Source organism: Oncorhynchus keta, chromosome 7, assembly GCF_023373465.1.
Source record: "Oncorhynchus keta strain PuntledgeMale-10-30-2019 chromosome 7, Oket_V2, whole genome shotgun sequence".
NCBI classification, from domain to species: Eukaryota; Metazoa; Chordata; class Actinopteri; order Salmoniformes; family Salmonidae; genus Oncorhynchus; species Oncorhynchus keta.
The window spans coordinates 54,808,069-54,820,439 of NC_068427.1; the positions used below are offsets into that span (position 1 = coordinate 54,808,069).

Here is a 12,371-nt window from a genome sequence, read left to right on the forward strand (position 1 = left end):
ATCTGGTGGATTTTTTTGCCTGATTCTGTTTTTGCTCTAAAAATGTTACTTTATTCTTTACAACAAAATTGGTCCACTACAATGCTACGCTGGGGCGGCAGCGTAGCCTAGTGGTTAGAGTGGAGTGTTCAAATCCCTGAGCTGACAAGGTACAAATCTAGTGGTTCTGCCCCTGAACAGGCAGTTAACCCACTGTTCCCAGGCCGTCATTGAAAATAAGAATGTGTTCTTAAATGACTTGCCTGGTTAAATAAAGTTAAAAAATAAAAAATAAAAACACATCGTGAGACCACTTTTGAGGTCTGAGAAAAATACAACACGTTTAGAGTATTGGGTGTAGTTACACTTTAATTCCAAACCAGCAAGAGACCGTTATTTGGCTAGCTATGCGCTTCTGTGGCGCTCGTGTGAGTTTCCAAAACAAATGGCCACTAGATTGATGAAAATAATCCTGATCTCATTCGCTACTTTTCCATCACTACCAGGTTATCATTAGCATCATCGCGAACAGCTACACAAAGTGTAGACATATATGTGCACAGCATCGCGCACACACACACACACACACACACACACACACACACACACACACACACACACACACACACATTCCTGTGCCGTTTGAAAAAGTTACAAGGAAATATGAATCAATGGCGAATTTTGTTTGTCTTATGATTAACTTGGGAAAATGTATGCATTTTCTACTACGTTCAATATATTTATATGTAGTTAATTACCTTCTACGTTCAAGTTGGGTGAATTTTGGCCCATTCCTCCTGACAGAGCTGGTGTAACTGAGTCAGGTTTGTAGGCCTCCTTGCTTACGCACGCTTTTTCAGTTCTACCCACAAATGTTCTATTGGATTGACGTCAGGGCTTTGTGATGGCCTCTCCAATACCTTGACTTTGTTGTCCTTTGTTGTCCTTGTTGCCATTTTGCAACAACTTTGGATGTATGCTTGGGGTCATTGTCCATTTGGAAGACCCATTTGCGACCAAGCTTTAACTTAACTGAAGTCTTGAGATGTTGCTTCAATATATCCACATAATTTTCCTACCTCATGATGCCATCTATTTTCTGAAGTGAACCAGTCCCTCTTGCAACCGTGCTTCACGGTTGGGATGGTGTTCTTCGGCTTGCAAGCCTCCCCCTTTTTTCCTCCAAACATAACGATGGTCATTATGGCCAAACAGTTCTATTTTTGTTTCATCAGAACAGAGGACATTTCTCCAAATAGTACAATCTTTGTCCCCATGTGCAGTTGCAAACTGTAGTCTGGCTATTTGATGGCGGATTTGGAGCAGTGGCTTCTTCCTTGCTGAGCAGCCTTTCAGGTTATGTCGATATACGACTCGTTTTACTGTGGATATAGATACTTTTGTACCTGTTTCCTCCAGCATCTTCACAAGGTGCTGTTGTTCTGGGATTGGTTTGCACTTTTCGCAAAGTACATTAATCTCTAGGAGACAGAATGCGTCTCCTTCCTGAGCGGTATGACGGCTGCGTAGTCCCATGGTGTTTATACTTGCGTACTATTGTTTGTACGTGATACCTTCAGGCAATTGGAAATTGATGAACCAGACTTGTAGAGATCTACAATTGTTTTATCTGAGGTCTTGGCTGATTTATTTTTATTTTCCCATGATGTCATGCAAAGAGGCACTGAGTTTGAAGGTAGCCCTTGAAATACATCCACAGGTACACCTCCAATTGACTCAAATTATGTCAATTAACAGAAACACAACCCAAACAAGCCTTCTTTAACACAGCGCGCATCCAACCAGGAAGCCAGCCGCACCAATGTGTCGGAGGAAACACTGTGCACCTGGCGACCTGGTTAGCGTGCACTGCGCCCCGCCACAGGAGTTGCTGGGGCGCGATAAGACAACGATATCCCTACCGGCCAAACACTCCCTAACCCGGATGACGCTAGGCCAATTGTGCGTCGCCCCACGAACCTCCTGGTCGCAGACGGTTGCGACAGAGCCTGGGTCTCTGGTGGCACAGCTAGCACTGCAATGCAGCCCTAGACCACTGGGAGGCCCCAAAGTAGATGTTCTGACCGACTTGCAAAAGCTATAGTTTGTTAACAAGAAATTTGCGTAAAAAAAAGATAAAAAAGGTTTTAATGACTCCAACCAAAGTAAACTTTCAACTTCAACTGTATATCCATCCTGCCCTACCTTTCTAAAACCGTTTTAAAGCCAAGTTAACAAACAGATCAGTGACCATTTCGAATCCCACCGTACCTTCTCCGCTATGCAATCTGGTTTCCGAGCTGGTCATGGTTGCACCTCAGCCACCCTCAAGGTCCTAAAGGATATCATAACCGCCATCGATAAAAGACAGTGCAGGAGTCTTCATCGACCTGGCCAAGGTTTTCAAATATGTCAACCACTGCATTCTTATCGGCAGACTCAATAGACTTAGCTTCTCAAATGACTGCCTCGCCCGGTTCACCAACGACCTCTCAGATAGAGTTCAGTGTGTCAAATCGGAGGGCATGTTGCCCGAACCTCTGGAAGTCTCTATGGGAGTATCACAGGGTTCAATTCTCGGGCCGAATCTCTTCTCTGTATACATCAATGATGTCGCTCTTGCTGCTGGTGAGTCTCTGATCCACCTCTACGCAGACGACACCATTCTGTATACCTCTGGCCCTTCTTTGGCCACTGTGTTAACTAACCTCCAGACGAGCTTCAATGCCATAAAACTCTCCTTCCGTGGCCTCCAGCTGCTCTTAAATACAAGTAAAACTAAATGCATGCTCTTCAACCGATCGCTGCCCACACCTGCCTGCCCGACTAACATCACTACTCTGGACGGTTCTGACTTAGAATATGAGGACAACTACAAATACCTTGGTGTCTGGTTAGACTGTAAACTCTCCTTCCAGACTCACATTAAACATCTCCAATCCAAAATTTAAATCTAGAATTGGCTTCCTATTTCACAACAAAGCATCCTTCACTCATGCTGCCAAACATACCCTCGTAAAACTGACCATCCTACCGATCCTTCACTTCGGCGATGTCATTTACAAAATAGCCTCCAACACTCTACTCAACAAATTGGATGCAGTCTATCACAGTGCAATCCGTTTTGTCACCAAAGCCCCATATACTACCCACAACCGCGACCTGTATGCGCTCGTTGGCTGGCCCTCACAACATATTCGTTGCCAAACCCACTAGCTCCTAGGTCATCTATAAATCTAAGGATTTGCTTCTATTTGGGTCCTGTCCCCTCTATCCTATTCTTGATGAGCTGTGCCTGGTTTCCTCCTGACATTGTGCTTTGCATTCAAGCCAAGAGTTAGTTATATTTTAGTCTGGTTTCCTCCTGACATTGTGCTTTGCCTTCAGGCCAAATACATTTTTGTCTCATCAGACGACAGAATCTTTTGCCTTTTTGCTAACTCCAGGCGTTATGCCATGTGCCTTTTTCTCAGGAGTGGCATCTCTCCCATGAAGCCCAGATTGATGAAATGCTGTAGAAGCTGTTGTCCTTCTGGCAGGTTCTCCTCAGCCAAGGACATTTTTAGAAATTTTGGGGAATGTATTAAAAATAAAAAACTGAAATATCATATTGACACAAGTATTCAGACCCTTTACTCGGTACTTTGTTGAAGCACCTTTGGCAGCAATTACAGCCTTGAGTCTTCTTGGGTATGACTCTACAGGCTTGGCACACCTGTATTTGGGGAGTTCCTCACATTCTTCTCTGCAGATCCTCTCAAGCTCCATCAGGTTGGATGGGGAGTGTCGCTGCACAGCTATTTTCAGGTCTCTCCAGATATTTTTTATTTTACCTTTCTTTAACTAGGCAAGTCAGTTAAGAACAAATTCTTACTTTTAATGACGGCCTAGGAACAGTGGGTAAACTGCCTTGTTCAGGGGCAGATTGACATATTTTTACCTTGTCAGCTCGGGGATTCGATCTTGCAACCTTTCTAGTCTCCCAGTCCCTGCCGCTGAAAAACATCCCCTCAGCATGATGCTGCCACCACCATGCTTCACCGTAGGGATGGTGCCAGGTTTCCTCTTGACGTGACCCTTGGCATTTAGGCCAAAGAGTTCAATCTTGATTTCATCAGACCAGAGAATCTTGTTTCTCATGGTCAGAGTCCTTTAGGTGTTTTTTAAATTGAATTTACCACAGGTGGACTCCGATCAAGTTGAAGAAACATCTCAAGGATGATCAATGGAAACAGGATGCAGCAGAGCTCAATTTCAAGTCTCATAGCAAAGGGTCTGAATACCTAAGGTTTATTATACATTATTTAATACATTTGCAAACATTTCTAAAAAACAGTTTAGCTTTTTCTTTATGGGGTATTGTGTGTAGATTGATGAGGGATAATATTTATTTATTCAATTTTCGAAGTGTGTGTCTCCTGACCCCTCCTGTCTCAGCCTCCAGTATTTATGCTGCAGTAGTTTATGTGTCGGGGGGTGGGGGTCAGTTTGTTATATCTGGAGTACTTCTCCTGTCCTATTCGGTGTCCTGTGTGAATCTAAGTGTGCTCTCTCTAATTCTCTTTCTTTCTCTCTCTTGGAGGACCTGAGCCCTAGGACCATGCCTCAGGACTACCTGACATGATGACTCCTTGCTGTCCCCAGTCCACCTGGCCGTGCTGCTGCTCCAGTTTCAACTGTTCTGCCTTATTATTATTGGATCATGCTGGTCATTTATGAACATTTGAACATCTTGGCCATGTTCTGTTATAATCTCCACCCGGCACAGCCAGAAGAGGACTGGCCACCCCACATAGCCTGGTTCCTCTCTAGGTTTCTTCCTAGGTTTTGGCCTTTCTAGGGAGTTTTTCCTAGCCACCGTGCTTCTACACCTGCATTGCTTGCTGTTTGGGGTTTTAGGCTGGGTTTCTGTACAGCACTTTGACATATCAGCTGATGTACGAAGGGCTTTATAAATACATTTGATTTGATTTGATTTAGAATAAGGCTGTAACGTAACAAAATGACCCTTTGGAGTTAGAAACCTCTTTTGCGACATGGCAGGATTGACCTTGCGACCTGGCAGGATTGACCTTGCGACCTGGCAGGATTGACCTTGCGACCTGGCAGGATTGACCTTGCGACCTGGCAGGATTGACCTCGCGACCTGGCAGGATTGACCTTGCGACCTGGCAGGATTGACCTTGCGACCTGGCAGGATTGACCTCGCGACCTGGCAGGATTGACCTTGCGACCTGGCAGGATTTTGACCTTGCGACCTGGCAGGATTGACCTTGCGACCTGGCAGGATTGACCTTGCGACCTGGCAGGATTGACCTTACTTCCTGTTTCTGAATCAACAGTAATTTCATAAGAGATGAAACAGAATCCACTGGGGGATTTCATGGGTTTATCATAGTTGTTATATACGCGGTTGTAATATAGTTGTAATACAGTTCATGAGTTTTATAGAGTATCTTTGGTCTGTCCTAGGTTCCTGGAGTATGGTGAATATAAAGGACATCTATATGGGACCAGTATTGATGCTGTCAAAGATGTGATAGACAGTGGAAGGATGTGTGTTATTGACACTGAGCCACATGTAAGTTATATTCCTTTACTCCTGTATCTATAGGAAGGTTTTTAACCCATATCACAGCAGGAAAAAGGATTCATTGTGGATTTGTTCATTTGTCTTAAAGGTTAAAGGTTACACTAAACAGTAATGACAACTTTATAATGGGTTGGTTTAAAATTAAGTTACTAATAGAGTTGAAGTCGGAAGTTTACGTACACCTCGGCCAAATACATTTAAACTCAGTTTTTCACAATTCCTGACATTTAATCCTAGTAAAGATTTCCTGTTTTAGGTCAGTTAGGATCACCACTTTATTTTAAAGAATGTGAAGCGTCAGAATAATAGTAGAGAGAATTATTTCAGCTTTTATTTCTTTCATCACAATCCCAGTGGGTAAGAAGTTTGTGTGTAGATTGAAGAGGAAATAAAAAATGTAAAAATATAATCCGTTTTAGAATAAGGCTGTAACGTAACAAAATGTGGAAAAGGTCAAGGGGTCTGAATACTTTCTGAAGGCCCTGTATCTATTATAGGTACTTCGTTTTCATAGTTGAATTAGTACTTGTAGCAGTAGCTTTTATTAGTTGTAGGCTTATTAGTAAAACAACTGTTTAGTGCTGTTACTGTACGTTTTCATTTATTATTATTATTATTATTATTATAATACAGACTTAGTCTATATCTTAATGAATTAAGTCACTGAGCTAATGACCGCCAGCCAGACTGTGTGTCTCTGTCTGTCCTCTCATATCATGAACACAAACTAGCTTTTAATTGGCAAACATCACATTTCAGGGGAACAGACGTGTCTCCTCCTCCTCCTCCTCCTCCTCCTCCTCCTCCTCCTCCATGGTTAAATCACCAGATTAAACGAGAGGGAAGAGATAGGATGATGAATGTGAATGGCAGTAGCTTTGTGCAGAGCAGGTGATTTAGACAACGTCTCAAATGGCACCCTATTCCCTATATAGTGCACTACTAGTGACCAGAGCCCTATTCCCTATATAGAGCACTACTTTTGGCCAGGACCCATAGTACACTATGTAGGGAATAGGGCTCTGGTCTATAGTAGTGCACTATATAGGGAATAGGGCTCTGGTCTATAGTAGTGCACTATATAGGGAATAAATATATATATAGAACACTACTAGACTCCATCAGGCAGTATTACTCAGTAGTGTTGTTCTGTTAGACTCCATCAGGCAGTATTACTCAGTAGTGTTGTTCTGTTGGACTCCATCAGGCAGTATTACTCAGTAGTGTTGTTCTGTTGGACTCCATCAGGCAGTATTACTCAGTAGTGTTGTTCTGTTGGACTCCATCAGGCGGTATTACTCAGTAGTGTTGTTCTGTTGGACTCCATCAGGCAGTATTACTCAGTAGTGTTGTTCTGTTGGACTCCATCAGGCAGTATTACTCAGTAGTGTTGTTCTGTTGGACTCCATCAGGCAGTATTACTCAGTAGTGTTGTTCTGTTGGACTCCATCAGGCAGTATTACTCAGTAGTGTTGTTCTGTTAGACTCCATCAGGCAGTATTACTCAGTAGTGTTGTTCTGTTAGACTCCATCAGGCAGTATTACTCAGTAGTGTTGTTCTGTTGGACTCCATCAGGCAGTATTACTCAGTAGTGTTGTTCTGTTGACTCCATCAGGCAGTATTACTCAGTAGTGTTGTTCTGTTGGACTCCATCCATCAGTGTTGTTCTGGACTCCATCAGTATTACTCAGTAGTGTTGTTCTGTTGGACTCCATCAGGCAGTATTACTCAGTAGTGTTGTTCTGTTGGACTCCATCAGGCAGTATTACTCAGTAGTGTTGTTCTGTTAGACTCCATCAGGCAGTATTACTCAGTAGTGTTGTTCTGTTAGACTCCATCAGGCAGTATTACTCAGTAGTGTTGTTCTGTTGGACTCCATCAGGCAGTATTACTCAGTAGTGTTGTTCTGTTGACTCCATCAGGCAGTATTACTCAGTAGTGTTGTTCTGTTAGACTCCATCAGTATTACTCCAGTCAGCAGTGTTGTTGTGTTACTCCATCAGGCAGTATTACTCAGTAGTTGTTCTGTTAGACTCCTCAGGCAGTATTACTCAGTAGTGTTGTTCTGTTAGACTCCATCAGGCAGTATTACTCAGTAGTGTTGTTCTGTTCAGGCAGACTCCATCAGGCAGTATTACTCAGTAGTGTTGTTCTGTTAGACTCCATCAGGCAGTATTACTCAGTAGTGTTGTTCTGTTGGACTCCATCAGGCAGTATTATCAGTAGTGTTGTTCTGTTAGACTCCATCAGGCAGTATTACTCAGTAGTGTTGTTCTGTTGGACTCCATCAGGCAGTATTACTCACTAGTGTTGTTCTGTTAGACTCCATCAGGCAGTATTACTCAGTAGTGTTGTTCTGTTAGACTCCATCAGGCAGTATTACTCAGTAGTGTTGTTCTGTTGGACTCCATCAGGCAGTATTACTCAGTAGTGTTGTTCTGTCAGTGGACTCCATCAGGCAGTATTACTCAGTGTTGTTCTGTTGGACTCCATCAGGCAGTATTACTCAGTAGTGTTGTTCTGTTGACTCCATCAGGCAGTATTACTCAGTAGTGTTGTTCTGTTGGACTCCATCAGGCATCAGTAGTGTTGTTCTGTTGGACTCCATCAGGCAGTATTACTCAGTAGTGTTGTTCTGTTGGACTCCATCAGGCAGTATTACTCAGTAGTGTTGTTCTGTTAGACTCCATCAGGCAGTATTACTCAGTAGTGTTGTTCTGTTAGACTCCATCAGGCAGTATTACTCAGTAGTGTTGTTCTGTTAGACTCCATCAGGCAGTATTACTCAGTAGTGTTGTTCTGTTAGACTCCATCAGGCAGTATTACTCAGTAGTGTTGTTCTGTTAGACTCCATCAGGCAGTATTACTCAGTAGTGTTGTTCTGTTAGACTCCATCAGGCAGTATTACTCAGTGTTGTTCTGTTAGACTCCATCAGGCAGTATTACTCAGTAGTATTACTCAGTGTCCATGTATTACTCAGTAGTGTTGTTCTGTTAGACTCCATCAGGCAGTATTACTCAGTAGTGTTGTTCTGTTGGACTCCATCAGCAGTATTACAGTATTACGGTATTACTCAGTAGTGTTGTTCTGTTAGACTCCATCAGGCAGTATTACTCAGTAGTGTTGTTCTGTTGACTCCATCAGGCAGTATTACTCAGTAGTGTTGTTCTGTTAGACTCCATCAGGCGGTATTACTCAGTAGTGTTGTTCTGTTGGACTCCATCAGGCAGTATTACTCAGTAGTGTTGTTCTGTTAGACTCCATCAGGCAGTATTACTCAGTAGTGTTGTTCTGTTAGACTCCATCAGGCGGTATTACTCAGTAGTGTTGTTCTGTTAGACTCCATCAGGCAGTATTACTCAGTAGTGTTGTTCTGTTAGACTCCATCAGGCAGTATTACTCAGTAGTGTTGTTCTGTTGGACTCCATCAGGCAGTATTACTCAGTAGTGTTGTTCTGTTGGACTCCATCAGGCAGTATTACTCAGTAGTGTTGTTCTGTTAGAATCCATCAGGCAGTATTACTCAGTAGTGTTGTTGTGTTGGACTCCATCAGGCAGTATTACTCAGTAGTGTTGTTCTATTAGACTCCATCAGGCAGTATTACTCAGTAGTGTTGTTCTGTTAGACTCCATCAGGCAGTATTACTCAGTAGGCAGTATTACTCAGTAGTGTTGTTCTGTTGGACTCCATCAGGCAGTATTACTCAGTAGTGTTGTTTGTTCCTGTTAGTGTTGTTCCATCAGGCAGTATTACTCAGTAGTGTTGTTCTGTTGGACTCCATCAGGCAGTATTACTCAGTAGTGTTGTTCTGTTAGACTCCATCAGGCAGTATTACTCTGTAGTGTTGTTCTGTTAGACTCCATCAGGCAGTATTACTCAGTAGTGTTGTTCTGTTGGACTCCATCAGGCAGTATTACTCAGTAGTGTTGTTCTGTTGGACTCCATCAGGCAGTATTACTCAGTAGTGTTGTTCTGTTAGACTCCATCAGGCAGTATTACTCAGTAGTGTTGTTGTGTTAGACTCCATCAGGCAGTATTACTCAGTAGTGTTGTTCTATTAGACTCCATCAGGCAGTATTACTCAGTAGTGTTGTTCTGTTAGACTCCATCAGGCAGTATTACTCAGTAGTGTTGTTGTGTTGACTTCAGTAGTGTTGTTCTGTTGGACTCCATCAGGCAGTATTACTCAGTAGTGTTGTTCTGTTAGACTCCATCAGGCAGTATTACTCAGTAGTGTTGTTCTGTTAGACTCCATCAGGCATCAGGCAGTATTACTCAGTAGTGTTGTTCTGTTAGACTCCATCAGGCAGTATTACTCAGTAGTGTGTTCTGTTGGACTCCATCAGGCAGTATTACTCAGTAGTGTTGTTCTGTTAGACTCCATCAGGCAGTATTACTCAGTAGTGTTGTTCTGTTGGACTCCATCAGGCAGTATTACTCAGTAGTGTTGTTCTGTTGACTCCATCAGGCAGTATTACTCAGTAGTGTTGTTCTGTTAGACTCCATCAGGCAGTATTACTCAGTAGTGTTGTTCTGTTGGACTCCATCAGGCAGTATTACTCAGTAGTGTTGTTCTGTTGGACTCCATCAGGCAGTATTACTCAGTAGTGTTGTTCTGTTGGACTCCATCAGGCAGTATTACTCAGTAGTGTTGTTCTGTTAGACTCCATCAGGCAGTATTACTCAGTAGTGTTGTTCTGTTGGACTCCATCAGGCAGTATTACTCAGTAGTGTTGTTCTGTTGGACTCCATCAGGCAGTATTACTCAGTAGTGTTGTTCTGTTGGACTCCATCAGGCAGTATTACTCAGTAGTGTTGTTCTGTTAGACTCCATCAGGCAGTATTACTCAGTAGTGTTGTTCTGTTAGACTCCATCAGGCAGTATTACTCAGTAGTGTTGTTCTGTTAGACTCCATCAGGCAGTATTACTCAGTAGTGTTGTTCTGTTAGACTCCATCAGGCAGTATTACTCAGTAGTGTTGTTCTGTTAGACTCCATCAGGCAGTATTACTCAGTAGTGTTGTTCTGTTAGACTCCATCAGGCAGTATTACTCAGTAGTGTTGTTCTGTTAGACTCCATCAGGCAGTATTACTCAGTAGTGTTGTTCTGTTAGACTCCATCAGGCAGTATTACTCAGTAGTGTTGTTCTGTTAGACTCCATCAGGCAGTATTACTCAGTAGTGTTGTTCTGTTAGACTCCATCAGGCAGTATTACTCAGTAGTGTTGTTCTGTTGGACTCCATCAGGCAGTATTACTCAGTAGTGTTGTTCTGTTAGACTCCATCAGGCGGTATTACTCAGTAGTGTTGTTCTGTTAGACTCCATCAGGCAGTATTACTCAGTAGTGTTGTTCTGTTGGACTCCATCAGGCAGTATTACTCAGTAGTGTTGTTCTGTTAGACTCCATCAGGCGGTATTACTCAGTAGTGTTGTTCTGTTGGACTCCATCAGGCAGTATTACTCAGTAGTGTTGTTCTGTTAGACTCCATCAGGCAGTATTACTCAGTAGTGTTGTTCTGTTAGACTCCATCAGGCGGTGTGTCTCATTAGTGTTGTTCTGTTAGACTCCATCAGGCAGTATTACTCAGTAGTGTTGTTCTGTTAGACTCCATCAGGCAGTATTACTCAGTAGTGTTGTTCTGTTGGACTCCATCAGGCAGTATTACTCAGTAGTGTTGTTCTGTTAGACTCCATCAGGCAGTATTACTCAGTAGTGTTGTTCTGTTAGACTCCATCAGGCAGTATTACTCAGTAGTGTTGTTCTGTTAGACTCCATCAGGCAGTATTACTCAGTAGTGTTGCTCTGTTAGACTCCATCAGGCAGTATTACTCAGTAGTGTTGTTCTGTTAGACTCCATCAGGCAGTATTACTCAGTAGTGTTGTTCTGTTGGACTCCATCAGGCAGTATTACTCAGTAGTGTTGTTCTGTTAGACTCCATCAGGCAGTATTACTCAGTAGTGTTGTTCTGTTGGACTCCATCAGGCAGTATTACTCAGTAGTGTTGTTCTGTTGGACTCCATCAGGCAGTATTACTCAGTAGTGTTGTTCTGTTAGACTCCATCAGGCAGTATTACTCAGTAGTGTTGTTCTGTTGGACTCCATCAGGCAGTATTACTCAGTAGTGTTGTTCTGTTGGACTCCATCAGGCAGTATTACTCAGTAGTGTTGTTCTGTTGGACTCCATCAGGCAGTATTACTCAGTAGTGTTGCTCTGTTAGACTCCATCAAGCAGTATTACTCAGTAGTGTTGTTCTGTTGGACTCCATCAGGCAGTATTACTCAGTAGTGTTGTTCTGTTTGTGGTCCTTCTGTGGCTCAGTTGGTAGAGCATGGCGCTTGTAACGCCAGGGTAGTGGGTTCGATCCCCGGGACCACCCATACGTAGAATGTATGCACACATGATTGTAAGTCGCTTTGGATAAAAGCGTCAGCTAAATGGCATATATTATATTATTATTATTCTGTTGGACTCCATCAGGCAGTATTACTCAGTAGTGTTGTTCTGGCGGTGTGTCTCATTAGTGTTGTTGGGGAGTGACAGAGAAGCGGATCCAGGTTCTGTGTGGAGGCCGCCAGTACCCTAACCAGTACCCTAACCAGTACCCTAACCAGTACCCTAACCAGTACCCTAACCAGTACCCTAACCAGTACCCTAACCAGTACCCTAACCAGTACCCTAACCAGTACCCTAACCCGGTACCCTAACCGTACCCTAACCGGTACCTAACCAGTACCCTAAACCTAACCAGTAACCCCTAACCAGTACCCTAACCCACCCTAACCAGTACCCTAA

At 43.1% G+C, this 12,371-nt stretch overlaps 1 protein-coding gene across 1 annotated transcript in view; it reads right to left on the minus strand.

Annotated features, from left to right (window-relative positions):
* bmpr2b (bone morphogenetic protein receptor, type II b (serine/threonine kinase)) overlaps positions 1-12,371 on the minus strand; it is a 184,133-nt gene that overhangs the window by 103,230 nt on the left and 68,532 nt on the right. The gene's annotated exons all lie outside the window — the stretch shown is intronic.